Genomic DNA, 15,892 nt, shown 5'->3' with positions numbered 1-15,892 from the left:
ACTTGCGCCTTTATAGGCGACCGCCTGCAGGCGGCCCGCTCATTGGCCCCAGCGAGTCACGTGGCCACGCCACGCCCCCTGCTGCAGAGGTGCGAGAGGTCTGCACTCGGTGACCACAGGGCCTGGAGTGCCGGTTGCACAGTTGTTGAGCGCCTACTGAATGCGAGGCCCAGTGCAGAGAGCTGGGGGATTGTGAGTAGGAGCGCCGCCCTGGAGGCATTCACCATTAAAACAGCATCGCTAAGCTGTTATTTTGGAGGTTCATGAGTTTGGCTTGAGGTGTTTCAATCATTCTCATACCTTTCTCCAGCCCACCCCAAAGCTTTTGTCTGTTATACGCTACTATTGGGTGGCAGCTGCGGTTGGATCCAACATGAGCTCATGGGGTTTTAAATGGCAGTTACAAGCTGTTTCACAACAGCTGCCTGAGGAAAGTGAGTTAAAATTTTGAGAGTCCTGATGACTACCTCCTCATAATTTGTAGACACGTATTAGATGGATGTAAATATTTAGCACAGTAGTTGCCTTTTGGAGCCAATGGCAGTGTTTCTAAATTCTTAATATAGGCATTCTTAGACGGATGACTGGATGGGAGAATGAATGGCGCGGGGCGGACAAAAACAGCTGAGGAGCTGCCAGATAAACCGTGGAAGCCAATCAATCTCCAGTTTCCTGAAGCACAAATCTGGAGATCATTACAGACCTTGGCACATCCTAATTCGGTCACTTTTATTTGAGAGTAAAGGTCCCTGGGACCAAGTATTCACAAGAAAGCAACACACTAGTAGAGGTCACATAAGTAACTGGAACTGCAGGCGTTTTTTTACATTAGAATGGGTCTTCTTATTCAAAACCCTGAAAATGGCTTTCTTTAGTAAAAGAATGGATTAGAAGGCCTTATTTCTAACTAACTCAAAGGCAAAAAAAAATGTCAAATTTAAGCAAATGATGGAAAAGTCAATACCATAGTATCTACTTTATTTAGATTTAGTACTTGTGTTCTTGTTTTGGTTGTTTAAAATCTCATTATGAAGGGGGAAGGAAAAAATGTAGGGTGTGACTGAGGCACAGGGCTAGGTGTGGCCCTCTCTCCACGAAAGGTCTAAGGGAGGTCAAAGAAAGTGAAAGCCAGCAATGACTTGGTAAAAATGCAAATTTCTTCAAACAGTCAACTTTTGGGCTTTCCTCCTAAAGACCAATAGAAGGGAAAAGTGCATGGTCCACAGAATAGCCTGAGTGGTCTTTAAAAAAGCTAAATCTCATCTTTGTGAAGACCCTTAAAACAGTTCAATTACTTTTCATTACTCTTAAGATAATAAAGATTAAAACCCTTGTGGTGAAATTATTTATCTTCAGTTCCCAGCACCCTTCCAGCCATACCCCATCTCCAGCCAAACCCCCATCTCCAGCCACACCTACCTGTCAGGTTTCCCAGTTTCCCAGTGCTCTGCCTTCTCCCAAGGCTCTTATAATGGGCTTTTCCCTTTCCTTTCATCCCACACCCAGGTGTCAGTGTAACGTCATTGCCTCAAGTAGGCCTCCACTAGATTAGGTCTTCCTGTTACGCACTCTCATTACAACCTATTAGGAAGCACTTATTACAACTGCAATTATATAGCCAAAGTTATATTTAACATCTATTCTTCCCACTCGGTAGTAAGCATTGTAAGTGCAAAGTATCAAAAGCCTGTAAAAGTGAATAATATTATCATTGAGTACAACGTCCTTTAATCTTGTCAGGTGTTAAAGACTGAGAAATCAGATTTAATTAAGGGTGTGGATGAGTAGGGTGGGGGAGAGTGACAAAACCAGATCTGAGTTAAAAAAAGACACTTAAAATGGTTGTAAAATAAAGTGTATGAAGGAGGGGTTTCTTTGGTGTTGGAGTAAATGGGAAGATTATTTGGGTTCCATGGCTTGAGCCCCTGGAGGAGAGCACTACTACTGGTAAGGAAGTTGTAGGAGGCAGGCAAGTTGGAAGGAAGGGGAAAGATCACTAGTTCAGTTTTGAACAGAATGAATTCTGGATGCCTGTGAGATATTTGGGTGGAGATTGTATTTATTTTTTTATTGATTGATTTTAGAGACAGAGAAGAAGAAAGAGAGAGAGACATCAGTTTATTGTTGCACTCATCTACGCATTCATAAATTGTGGAACAACAAATCTCTCTCTCTCATACACACGCACACAAATCAGTCAATAAAAATATATGTATACTGAAAAGAAAGTGGCTGAAGACCAGGATAATAAGGCTAGGATATTACAGAGCTATTCTTTGTAATGTGGAAATAGTTGTAATTATGGTTAAATTATTTTTTCTTTTATTCATTCCAGAGACAGGAAGGGAGAGAGATAGAGCATCAATTGATTGCCTCTTGCATGTGCCCCACCTGGGAACTGAACCCAAAACCCAGGCCTGTGCCCTGACCTGGGACTCAAACCCACAGCCTTTCAGTCTGCTGGATAATGCCCAATCAACTGAGCCACACCAGCCAGGACCATAATTATGTTTTAGTTTAAGCGTCAAACATAGGTACATGAAGTATGCATTTTTGTCAAAATCGAGATATCACATGAATATAGCTGAAAGACGTTTTAAAGTTTTCATCATTCTAGCATCAGACCCAACAAGAGGAAGTCCATTTTTCTTGTCTCCTATGGATTCCCATGTCCCTGGAACTCAGTTAAAGAATTTAACTTTGTAAACAGTTTTGTATAGGAATTAGGAGGCAAATAATACATTTAACATAGGAGATGATTTATGCTAAAAACAAAAGTATCTGTTACCTCTGTGTTGCTAAATCCAAAAGTCGGTTCTTGCTAGTTCCTTCTTAATCTTCCATTCTCAGTGTTCGAAGGCTCCGGTGCTCAGTCCTTGGACCTTCTCTTTACTGGGACATGCTTAAGAGCACATCCAGTCTCAAGGCTTATCTGCTATTGGCTCCTAAATCTGTATGTCTATCCTCAACCTTTTTCCTGAACCTGAACTCCAGGCTTACACATCCAACTGTCTATTGGATATCTCCATATGAAAGTCTAACGAGCAGTTCTCTGAAACTTAGCTTGTCCAAATTTGAACACCAGATATCTCTCTTCAAACTGCTCCACCTACATTCTTCCCCATTTTAGTAAATGGCGACTCCAATCCTAAACTCGCGCAGACCAAAAACTTCCCAGTCATCCTGTCACACCTTTCAGTCAATCAAGCCCAGTAAATCTTTTATGGCTACTTTAAAAAAAAATCCTCACCTGAGGATATATATTTATTGATTTGAGAGAGAGAGGAGAGGGAAGGAGGGAGGGATGGGAGGAGAGAGAAAGGGAGAGACTTGAACATCATAGATTTTGGTGTCTATGAGGGGTCTTGCAAACAATCCCCTGTGGATACTGATGGAAAACTGTAGTTAAGTTTTGGAGGAGTCAGAAGTTATACTCAGATTTTTCAACAGGGGTAGGGGTGTTTTTTCAAGTGTTAACAACAACAACAACAACAACAATAGAATAGCTAAAGGAGTTTCTAAACATTTGCTGGGATGCCTAGCAATTTAAATAGGTTACCAACTTTCAGATATTGTTGAAATTACCAAAATTCTGTGCACCTAACCCCCTAGTAATTGGCTGGAAGTTCGCAAATATATGCTTTATCACACTGAAAAAGCAAACTAACCAAAGGAAAACTTATGCATGGAACAATGACCTAGTCTTTTGTCTGGCTTCGACAATTATAATCCATGTCAGGGGACTGAAGAAGATACCATCAGTGATCCAGTGGGTCTTTCCCGTAACTAAATTCTTTGATCAGGACTAAAATAAGCGGTTTATAAGGAGGGAAGTCTCTGACAGAATCAGAGAAAAGAGCCATGGTAGCAAAATTAGTTACAGCGTTTAAAACAAATTCAAAGGAAAACAAACCAATTTGTCAAAATAAAATTATTTTATTGCATATTCATTTATTTCTTATGAGCTTATTAATTTTAGTAAATTCTGGCCCCTTGTCCAGACTTAATAAATTCTAAAGATATGTTGCTGTTAGAGAATTACACGTAACTCAGCCACCTCTTACATTGTGATTGACATATAGGTAACTTTTACAGCATACACAGACTCTGGAGGTACATATAAGCATTAGAAGAATTTTATTTTCACAAATTGGAGTACAGGTCAAGAAAGGGGCCCTGGCTGGTGTGGTTCAGTGGATTGAGTGCTGGCCTGTGAACCAAAGGGTTGCCAGTTCGATTCCCAGTCAGAGCATGTGCCTGGTTACCAGCCAGGTCCCCAGTGCAGGGCACATGAGAGGCAACCACACATTGATGTTTCTCTGCCTCTCTTTCTCCCTTCCTTCCCCCTGTCTAAAAAAATAAAGTAAATGAAATCTTAAAAAAAAAGGGGGAAAATTCTTATTTGTTTTGGTTTGTATTCCTTTAAATTTATTTTATTGCACTTTTGAGAGATAACTTTTGACAGATACATTTTTAAATATTATTAGTGGTTAAAAAAGATTTTGGCTATATTTAAATTAAAAAAATTATGTAGCTACAGTCTCAAACATATAGGCTTTGTGTATTTATTTACCTAGAGATGTTGATTGAGATTCTCAGATAAGTCAGAATGAATATGCTTATATTTCTTAATCCTAAATTTTACCAGAAAGTGAAGCAATTCACACTATAAGTGAGTTTTATTGCTTATTAATTTGTTTCTTAGGCTAATAGAATAAACAAGTCATCTCTCAAAAGTACAATTAGATAACATAGTATTCAGAGAAGTAATTACTAATGCCATTAATTTGGAAACATGTGCCTTTCAGTCTGTTTTAATCAGTGTTGTTGATGTCTATTTTATAAAAGAAAACCATGGAGATTTCTGTGAGTTTATTTGAGCCACAATAAACAACAGGCGCTGGGGGAGCAAGATCTCCAATGCTCCCAAGAATAGCAGTTTTTCAGCTTGTTTTACGCATTTGAACCCGAAGAAGATTACTTGGAGGTGGGGAAAAGCAAGGCAGGAACTGGATTCTAGGATGACGAACAGTTTATGTGCTCTCTTGAGGGTGATTATGGCTTATTTCAAAGGTGTATTAACCTCAATGAACAGAAACAATGGACAGGGCTTCCTTAAGGCAAAGAAACCTTTAATGAAAAATTATATGCCAAATAAATAAATAAAAAGTTATATGGCTGGGGTGTGACTACCCACCATTAACTGCCCAGTTAGGAATTTATGACCAGATCACCCTATGAAGTTAATTTCATTGAACTCCTTTTTTAAAAATCCACATTTCTATGCAATAATTGTTGAAAAATAGTTTTGTTATTTTTCACCATAATTTATGTAACAAATACCTGAGTATAGAACCTAATTGGTGAACCTACCTTTTTTTAACTTTTAAGTAATTACCTTTTATTACATTTAAGTAATAAGCTACTTAAATGGGTGACATATAAGTAACTTATTAAGGTCAATTAAAAAAACAACTTAGTATCCCAGGTGGGAGGTTTAGAGTGTTGGATCACATCCCCCCGCTGTGCCCATGCCAAAATGCCTGTTCTGGGAAGGCAGGAAACCTTTCTCCACCCAGGCCCTGCAGGGCATTTGGTGCAAACTGATGAGGTCAGTAGTGCAAAGGGCTCTGAAGCAGCTGAAACAGGGTTCTGTTATCTTTTCCAAGAATTAGTTCCCTTTTCAGGCTAAGGGTCAGAAAAGGGGAAACTAGAAATGAGGTTGCCCAGCTGGTAGGACAAGAGAAAGGCAAGGGATATAGAAGTTATGAGAGGGAAGAACGGTTCAACACACTGGAGGGAGTGAGGGAAGGAGAGGGCTGTGATTGGAGAAAGCTTCCCTTGAGATCCTGGAGGTCAGGCAGTTCTGCATGAGGACCAAGTGTCCAAGGTGGGTAGTTGAACAGCAGTGGAAGTGAAAGTCTCTGGAGTTTAGGAGATTGAGAAACTGGGAAGCAAGAGTGTCCTGTGAGAACGTCCATCTCTGAGGTTCTCCTTCTAAACATATTCATCCATTTTCTTCCATCCTTGTCTTCTCTGTCTCTAGTTTTCCTTTAGTTCAAAAACACTTAACTAAAGTAACTGATGGCATAAAGTCAGGTTTTGAATTGAAATCTAGATTGAAATTGCTGCAAATCAATAGACCAACTTGCAGAAAGTGTTTCACCAGTGACTTGAGATATTTCATATACAACAGCATTAAATAACAGGGAATCAAATTATTCTAATGCTTGGTTCTCTTTCAGTCTCTCTTGTTAAACCCAGGAGAATATCTCAGTTTGGGACTGGTATATCTTGAACACAAGATTCAGGAAAGAACATTATTATTTTTTTTCTTTTTGTAAAGATTTTTTATTGTTTATTTTTTAGAGAGAGGGTAAATGAGGGAGAAAGAGGGGGAAAACATCTGTATATGAGATACATCAGTTGGTTGCGTCTTGCACATCCCCAACTGGGGGACCTGGCTCGCAGCCCTGACTGGAAATAGAACTGGCTACCTTTTGGTTTGCAGGACCAATCTGCTGAGCCACACCAGTCAGGGCAGGAAATAGCATTCTGCTGTAGAAATCCATAGGCAGCACTTTGGCCTAGACCAATCCAAAATTTTGACCAACTACCTGATTAGCATATACCCACAATGTTTATGTAATGAGTGATATGGTTGAAGCAATGCTTTTACACATGATTATTGTTTTTTAAAAATCTTGTTTAACAATTTGTGATATGACAATTTAAGTTTATTCAGTTTATTTTGGTATTTAGTTTTAATGGAGTCCTAGCTAATAAAGATACTCACCAAGCTAGACAGATTCAAATAGAAATACATTGTTGTCCATAGTTATTAAATTTTGATACTCATTTGGTAACTCAATTTGCCGATTTTGCAAAGTTTCTGTTAATTCTGGCTGGTAGATTTCCCTCTTTCCTGGTGTGTCAATAGATGTTTTGTGAACTAACTAGAAGATTATGCCTTTTTTTTTATGTTTTAACAAATAGTTTCAAAACCCACTGAAACTTCTAAACAAATGATGTCTCCAAGTGTTTTTACTATGCAGGTGAGACTTTAGAAGTAACAAGTTACATCATTTTAGGTTAAAAATTACCAAAAATTAAAAATAGTTTTATACATCAATTTTCAAAATGTTCTTTTCACAGCATGAGTTCTTTCTTTCTTTCTTTCTTTCTTTCTTTCTTTCATTATTGTTTGGGAGGATGAGTTTCTTTTTAAAAGCAGATACTTTCTTATTCATTAGATGACTGCTTGTACTATATTATGAGATTATCATACTGTTTTTACTTGGCTGGTGAAAAGCTTCTGTCAGTTTTGTCATTTGGAAGCCACATGGAAGAGACACACAGGGAGAGACAGGGGCAGTGGTGAGGGGCTGACTCTTGGCGACCCCACCTCAGCACTGGTGCTGAGCAGTGGGGAGCACTCTGAATGTCCTTCTTTATGAGTTTTTATGAGTTTAATTTAATCTCTAGGACCCCTGCCCCTCCCTGGAGGTCAAAGTGGGGCTGAAGATTCCAACCCTCTAATCAGGTGTTTGGCCTTTTGGGAATAAACTCTTAACCTGAGGCTGTCTAAGCGACCTCACCCTCCTCTACCTTGTTAGCATAAACTCAGGTGTGGTTGCCAGGGGCTTTTAATTAACAAAAGCCATTCCTAACATTCCCATCACTCAGGAAATTCCTAGGGTCTCAGAAGCTCTGTGCTAGGAAGAGGAAAAAGTCCAAATGGTTATATTTTTATTACACTACGTAATATTCTATATGGGTCTTAACCAGGCCCAGTATAAACTGAAGACAGAAAAAATTCAGAAGAAAAAATTTTGTAGCTGCATGAGGGGATGGATGTTAACTAAACTTATTGTGGTGATCATTTTGCAGGACACAGACTATATCAACTCATTAGCTGCACACTTATACAATGGTATATGCCAATTATATCTCAATAAAATGGGAAGAAAATAAAAGCAAAAACAATTTCTAGATCAAAAGTGATGTGTATACCTTCTTAGATACAAAGATGATACATCTTTCTGGCCCCAAATAGTGTAGTTGCATCTTCTTTGTGCCAGCACTGTCCATGCATGCATTGTATGTCACCCAAAAGGGGTATGTTTTAAAGAGAAAAAACAAAGACCAAAGTATATCAATTTCTGCTCCCCCTCCCTGCAAAGACCTTCCCATCACTCCTGCTCCGGGATTTCCCACTGGATATCTCTTCTTGCGCTCCTCCCTGCCTGTCAGCATAGTTGGAATCTCAGTGTCTGCCTCTGTGGGCCTCCTGCTCAGGTGTGCAAGGCCAGACCTCCTCGCCTTTGCCAGTGTTGGGCCCACGTTATTGTTGCCTCCAACTACTGGCCAGTGTCTCTCCCGAGGGCTGGTTACTATACGAGTTCTGTACCCAATTTTCTAAATCAGTAAGCAATTCTTGGCCACTGGCAAGGTGTCTGAGAATTTAACTCAATCCTGGACACTGTCTACCCAGAGCTAGCATCAGATTCCACAGGTTGGGAGCTGAGTCCTCCCAGCCCCACTTCAGGTGCCAGTCGAAAGCCCAGGTCATTCCTTGTGCTTCTGACCAACTGGCTATAAATCAGAGCTTCCCACATACCCTCTTTACATTTGATCAATTTGCTAGAGTGATTCACAGAACTTAGGGAAAAAATTTACTTACATGTACTGTTTCATTACAAAAAGATATGATAAAGGACACAGATGAACATCCGGGCGGAAGAGATGCATGTTGCAAGGTGTGAGGGGAGGGACTCAGAGCTTCCATGCCCTCTCCCACCACACCACCCTCCCAGCACCTCCATGTGTTCATCGGCCTGGGACTTACCTGAACTTTGGGATTTTTAAGGAGTCTTCATCCATAAGCATAATTGATCATTAACTCCATTTTTAAGCCCCATTCCCTTCTCAAGAGAATTTGGAGTGGGGTTGAAAATTCCAAGCTTCTAATCATGGCTTGGTTTTCCCTGTGACCAGCCCTTATCCAGGAGCCTCATTAGAACAAAAATGTTCCTATCACCCAGGAAATTATGAAGGTTTCAGGAGGCCTGGATCAGGAACTAGTGGTAAAAAATAATTTTAGAACAAAGGGTTTCAGGAGCTCTGTGGCAGGGACTGGGGGCAGAGGCCAACTTCCAGGATCTCACACCTGTTTACTTGCTTCCCTCTCACTGACCACGCAGCTGCTGGGCCTGTGTCCCAACCCTGAGGCTCCATTCCAACCTGCTCAATAATGCCGAGAAGTCCGTAGGCTCACTGTCACCTTCTGGATGTGGATGTGCAAAGGCAATGGGCTCAAACCCAGGCCCCTTTGTTGTAGGTTCAGCTCTGTGGTGAACCAGTGGGATTTCGGTTGATTTCATTTTCCTCTTTTGTAAAACCAGAGAGCTGAACTTAACCTTCAATTTTTTTTAAGTATTATTCTTTTTTTTTTTAAGATTTTATTTATTTATTTTTAGAGAGGGAAGGGAGGGAGATAGAGAGAGAGAGAAACATCAATGTGCGGTTGCTGGGGGTTATAGCCTGCAACCCAGGCATGTATCCTGGCTGGTAATCGAACCTGCGACACTTTGGTTCGCACGCAGCCCGCACTCAATCCACTGAGCTACACCAGCCAGGGCTTTAACCTTCAATTTTACTTCCAGTTCTTTCCTTTTATTTTTAAATTGAGGTATGATTGACATATAACGTTGTATTAGTTTCAGGTATACAACATAATGACTCAATATTTGTACATATTGCAAAATGACCACTGCAATAAGTCCACACAGCATCTGACACCACACATAGTTACAAATATTCCTTTTGTAGTGTTGAGTTTCTTCCAGTTCTAAAATTCTGTGAGTCTGTAATCCCAGGCACAGCATCGTGACTTTCTGGATTTTGTCCTAGACCCAGGCCACCTGTCCTGCTCCCTCCTCTGTCCTGTTTTCCCTGCCTCAGCCCCGCCCAGCGTGCACCCCTGAGGCTCATTCCTCAGCACAGCCCCCTCCTTCTAAATGCGGTGTGGCCTGTCCTTTGGCATTTATGTTATGTTATCTTTTGTGTGCAGGTGTTTTATCCCCTTGGATGCATTTCCATGTGAGAGCCCTGCCTTGTAACCCTTACTGACCTTTCCAGGTCACCTGGACTGTTAGCAAATATTAATTTCCTCATTGAAGAGTGTCTTGAGAATATATGCACCATTGTTATGAATGCTTTAAAAACAAACAAACAACTAAATGCTGAGTAAAAATAGTTTTGGCTTGCCTGACTGCACTTGTTTCAGTGTACAGATACTATGCATTCTTCCTTTATCATCCTCCCTGTGAGTTCCCTTCAAAGAGCTGTTTCTATAAGCCTTTCAAAAAATTTGTATTCTTATGGAGACTACTCCTCCCCAAGCATCCCATTAAACCTGTCTGTTGGGTTATTTGGTATTTTATTTTGTTAGAGCACTACTCAGAATTGTTAGGTCATTCATTGCCCTACTCAAAACCCTCCAGTGCCTCCCCCTCCCCCTCCCTCTCAGAGCCCCCAGTGCCAAGTGAGAGTCTCTAACGCTGACCTGCACCGAACTGGACCCCTGCCCCTCCACCTCTCTGACCTTGTCACCCCCTTGTTCTCTGCTGCCCTGGCCTCCTGGCTGCTCTTCAATGATGCCAAACATATTTCTCCTTCCGTTCCCTTGGCCTGAAATACTCTTGGCCCCCAAATATCAGCATGGTTTGTCCCTTCACTTCAGGCCTTTTATTGAGAGGCCTTCCCTGATAACTCCCTGTGAAGAGGGACACACGCCGCCTTGCCAGTCACTCTCCATCATCCCTGCTCTGCTCTGTCTCTCTCCATAGAATTCATTATCGACTATCTCATTTCACGTTGACTCACTGTCTCCCAACCAGTACAACGTCCATTGAAAACAGGAGCTTTGCTTGTTTCTTTTTCTATTCTTGGCACAAATTAGCAACCAATAATTACTCTCATGTTAAATGACTATATGATGAGAAAAATTGTCTTAAAAAATATTGTGCTAAGGAAGGTCATACATTTTAGTTTAATAAGTTAAACTAAATTTATTTCAGTAAGTATGTTTCTGTTGTTAGTTTTTCTGCTGCATTAGTGGTATAATATTGATAGAATGAGTAAAGGTTAATAAAAATTGGATAAATTGAGAGAATTGCTTCAAAGTTCTAAAAATATCAACAAGTTTCATTTCATTGATTTTAACACCAGAAGTGGTTAAAAATGACTTCTCCATGTGGCCACTAGGTGGCAGGATAAGCACACATACTTAGCAAAAGGGCATTTGACGTTCACCAAGAGCTGACAATAATAGTAATATTAATCTCTTCTATTTGAATGGTACTTTCTAGAAGACAAAATGCTTTCACAAGCAATGTCTCATGATGCTCCTGTGAAGTAGGGAATACAGGTGTTTTTATCTGTTTATTTTTAAACTATTTTCTATTAAACAGGTTAAACTGAGGCTCAGAGTTCAAGGGCTTTGCCCAAGGAAGTGAACAGCAGAGCTGGATCTAGAGCCAGTGTCCTGGGTTCCTCCTCCAGGGCTCTTTTCACAACTCACTCATGAGGGGGAAGGCGACCTTTCAGAAAATGTGATTTTGGCTCTAAACTTGCCCCCATGAAATAGTCTGAAAATAACAATCCTTTTTAGCTTAAAAACAAAACAAAACAAACCTAAACCATTAAATATTTCCAAACTCTCCTTTGGGTTTGGGATGGATCCTGAAATGCATCTCCTTTCAGATATCCTCGAACATCAGGGGGTTTGGGGGGGGTTAGTGTAAGTTATGAAGCTTCCACAGAATGTCAGCAGACAGTCACAGTGGGTAGCAGTGTGTCTAGTTATGTGACAACATGGGTTTCTGCCTCTTACACGGTTGAGGGCTGTGGGTGTAATTTCGTGTGAAAAACAGGGGTGTGCAATTCCCATTAGTATTAATGGGAACTGCAGCGAGCCTTGGATGGTTTTGGAACATTAAAGTGGAATAGCAGCAAAATCACCTACATGTAAAAAATATGATTAAATCCATTAAATGTTGCTGTTAGGTTTCCTAAGTTTATGACAAGCAATTTACTGGTGCATTTTTAAGCATAGGTTTCCATTGGCAGAAATGTGATTTAACAAAGTTTACTTCATCAGTTGTTCTTGCTGTAGTGTTGTGTTGCATATTAAAAATAACATAGGGTTTGAGGCAGAATTCCGGGGTGTGGTCCTGGTTTAGCTACTTACTGGCTGCGTGACCTTCAGCACAAAGATCTAACTCCTCTGAGGCCCACTTTCCTTGTGTGCAAAACTGGTATAACACTACCTGCTTTACAGAGTTGGTATGAAGATACAATGAGATAATAGTTGTAAAAACAGTTTATAAACGAAAATCCCTGTAGGTAAGGTGATTGTTATTATCACAGAAGTGGGGAAAAAAATTTTTTAAGCTGGAGGACCTCGGCTTTGTCATTACTTGCTTTTGTCCTTGGGTTACTTCATTCAGATTGCTGGACCTCAGTGTTCTTGCTGGGAAAAAAAAAATGAATTAATCAACAACTCATTTATTGAGTTATTTTCTAAGTGCTAGAGACTTAGGTCTTTATTATATATGAGTTCTTTATGTAACATCTAACTTAATTTCTATAAACCTTTCTGAAGTAGATTTGTTAAAACTGATTGATTATTAAAAATCCCAGCATTTTAGAGTTAGAAGAGCCTTACAAATAATATAGTGTAAGCACTTTATTTTACACACTAAGAAAATAAACTCCAGAGGCTAGGTAAAGTGCTTGAAGTCACACACCGATTGTGGACAGCACCAGTGGCCAGGCTTCAGGATATCTCTCTGTCTCAACTCCTGTAATGATCAATTCAGAGAAGCATGAAGCAGAGAGGGGCTCTTAGACCTTTCAGTCCAGTTGGAGGGATAAGTGAAGACGGCCTGAGGCAGCGACACTGTGGTACATGCAGCTCAGCAGAGAGCTGAGAGGTGGGAAAAAATAACGCAGGTGGAGTGACAACAGAGGGCTTCCTGGAAGAGAAGAGATTTGAACTGGGCCCAGAAAAGCAACTGTGCTGGAGGAAGCAAAAAGAGAGAGTAGATAATCCAACAGGAGAAAATGGCTTACATCAAAGAGGGGAGGAAGTTAAGAAGAGGGAATTTGCACGAGTTAAACTTCCTGTGAAGGAGATATGGCAAACTGGGCAGGATAAGTGGTAGGCAGAGACTGGAGGCCAGGGACCTGGAATACCAGGCAAGGTTTCTTCTTAATTCTACAATCCACAGGAGCTATTGATTAATTAATCCAATCATGTGTTTAACACAGATTTATTGGGCATCTACCGTGTGCTCAGCCAGGCACTGGATATGTAATGCTAATCAAAAGGGGCTTTGTCCCTACTCTTAGGCAGGTTCAATCTAGTGTGGAGAGATGGATGATAAACTGGTAAATGAATTACATATTGAGAAATGCTTTGGAAGTCATGGACAGGGTACTATGTTAGAGAGTAGCAAAGAATGCTTTCTTACACAGGTCAGCCAGAGACAACTTCTCTGAACAATTAGTAGGAGGTCCGTGTAGCTAGAACTCTATGATCATGAGGGGCTGGAGGAAAGGCTGGGAAGAGAGCTGGGGCTGAATAATGCCTGGCTGCACTGCAAGTGCGAATGAACTAAGTGCACTGGAGGTTTTGAAGCAGGTAGGTGATATGGTCTGATGTGTATCTATCTATCTATCTATCTATATCTATCTATCTATCTATCTATCTATCTATCTATCTATCTATCTATCTATCTATGAATGACTCTTCTTGGCTGCATGGTAGGGAATGAACTGTGGAGGGAGAGTGCTAAAAATGGAAGCAGGGGGCCATGGTAGAAATTCCCAACAGAGACAAATGTATCTTGAATCAGTATCATAGCAATGGAGCATAGCATCTTGATAGCAATGAGTGTGGATAAGTTGGCTGAGAGATAACATTTAAAGGTAACTTCTCTAGGGTTTATGTATGAATTGGCTGTGAGAGGTATTGGAGAGTACAGTGGATTAAATGATGGCCCCCCAAAAGATATGTCCATGTCTTAAACCCCAGAGCCTGAGAATGTGACCTAATTTGGAAAAAAAAAAAAAAAGGTCTTTGCAGATGTAATTAAGTTAAGGATCTCCGAATAAGATCATTCTGGGCTATCTACATAAACCCCAATTCTATGATGAGTGTCCTCATACAGAGAAAAGACACAGAGAAAAGTGGAGAAGCCCAAGGGAAGACAGGTGCAGAGGCTGGAGTGAGGTAGCATCGGAACTCCCAGAGCCTCAGGAAGCTGGACAAGACAAGGAAGTGTTCTCCCCAAGAGCCCCACAGCCCTGCTGACACCTTATTTTCAGACTTCTGGCCTCCAGGACAGTGAGAAAATAAATGTCTGTTGTTTTAAGCCACCAAGTTTGTGGGGCCGAGTTATGGCATCCACAGGAAACTACTACAGGGAGGGAGAGATACTGCTACTACCAGGATGGCCCCAGGTCTCTGGGTGTTTGGTGTCACTATTACCGTGTTGGGGAGGTCTGGGTTTGGAGGGTGGTTGGTGGTGCGGAGATCAACAGTTAGAGTTTCGTGCCCTGACCAGGTAGGCTAGTTGGTTAGAGCATCGTCCTGATACTCCAAGGTATGGGCCTCTGTCAAGGCCCATACAAAAATCAACCAATGAATGCGTAAATAAGTGGAATCAATGAACTGATGTTTCTCTCTCTAGCCAATCAATAAAATTTAAAAAAAAACATTTAGAGTTTGAACATGTAAAGTTTAAATGCTTGTGAAATGTTCAAGCAGAGAAGGCCGGTAAATAGCTGGATGGAGGAGTCTGGAGGTCAGGGGAGGGTCAGGAGAAAAGAGACAAATTCAGAATCGTCAGTGTACAGATTACATTTAAACCCCAGAAATCGAGAACTCTCCTAGAAGGAGGGTGTAGAGTAGAGCTGTGGAAGATCTCTGAACTGAGGCATGAGCTTTTCAGCCCATTTGTGGGAAACTGGTCAATCCTTCGCTTTCTGTTTTTGTTTTTATTTTTTTTTCCCTTTTTCCCACTTCCACTGTCTGCCTGCTGCAAGAGAGGCAGAAAGAGCATGGCTAACTGGTAAGGCAGTGTAATTTCAGGGCAAAACTATGTGATTCTGCCTTCCCAAAGACTTTCTCCATCTGCCAACTGATGCCTGGCTTTCCATGATTAGAGATTCATCCCTTTAGGCATTAAAACCTACATATTCTTTGGGAGAAGCCCATCACAACCTTTTCCTTCTCATTTTAGTGAGAATTTGTTTATCAGATGCTTTCCTCAGAGCATGCTATGATGCAGTGGGCGATAGGAGTGTGGGGGAACAAAAGCATGAAGTTTGGGGCATACGCTGGGCAGGCTGAGTAGGAAAGGGCAATCCCGAGAATGTGGGGACACTGAAGCCTGACCGTGTCTGCTCTGCAGCTTCACATGGGAGGGAAAAGCCCACCGCAAAAAGATTTCTCTCTTCCCTGCTGTGGCCTGAAAACTCAGCCGCAAACTCCTTCCCTCACCCGCTGTGCACCACTGATGGAATCTAAGCTGAAATGCCCTTCTCCAGAACGAGAAGTGAAAGGAGCACCGGTGACATACAACAGATGGCTTTACAATATTCAAGAGGAAATCTATCACATGGACTCTGCAGTGTTTTAAGGGCCATTCTGAAGTTTCTGCTTTCTTTAAGGGGACGGTTGTTTTTATTGGCCTGTGGATGTTACCTCCTCTTGTCTCCACTGCTACATTCATCGGTCTAGCACCAGCCCTGCTGTGCCTCCTCACCAGGCTCCCCGAACCCCCAGACCTGCTCCCAGACCATTCTGCTAGCTCTGCTCTCA

This window comes from Phyllostomus discolor, chromosome 5 (genome assembly GCF_004126475.2).
Source record: "Phyllostomus discolor isolate MPI-MPIP mPhyDis1 chromosome 5, mPhyDis1.pri.v3, whole genome shotgun sequence".
NCBI classification, from domain to species: domain Eukaryota; kingdom Metazoa; phylum Chordata; class Mammalia; order Chiroptera; family Phyllostomidae; genus Phyllostomus; species Phyllostomus discolor.
This window is presented reverse-complemented; position numbering follows the sequence as displayed.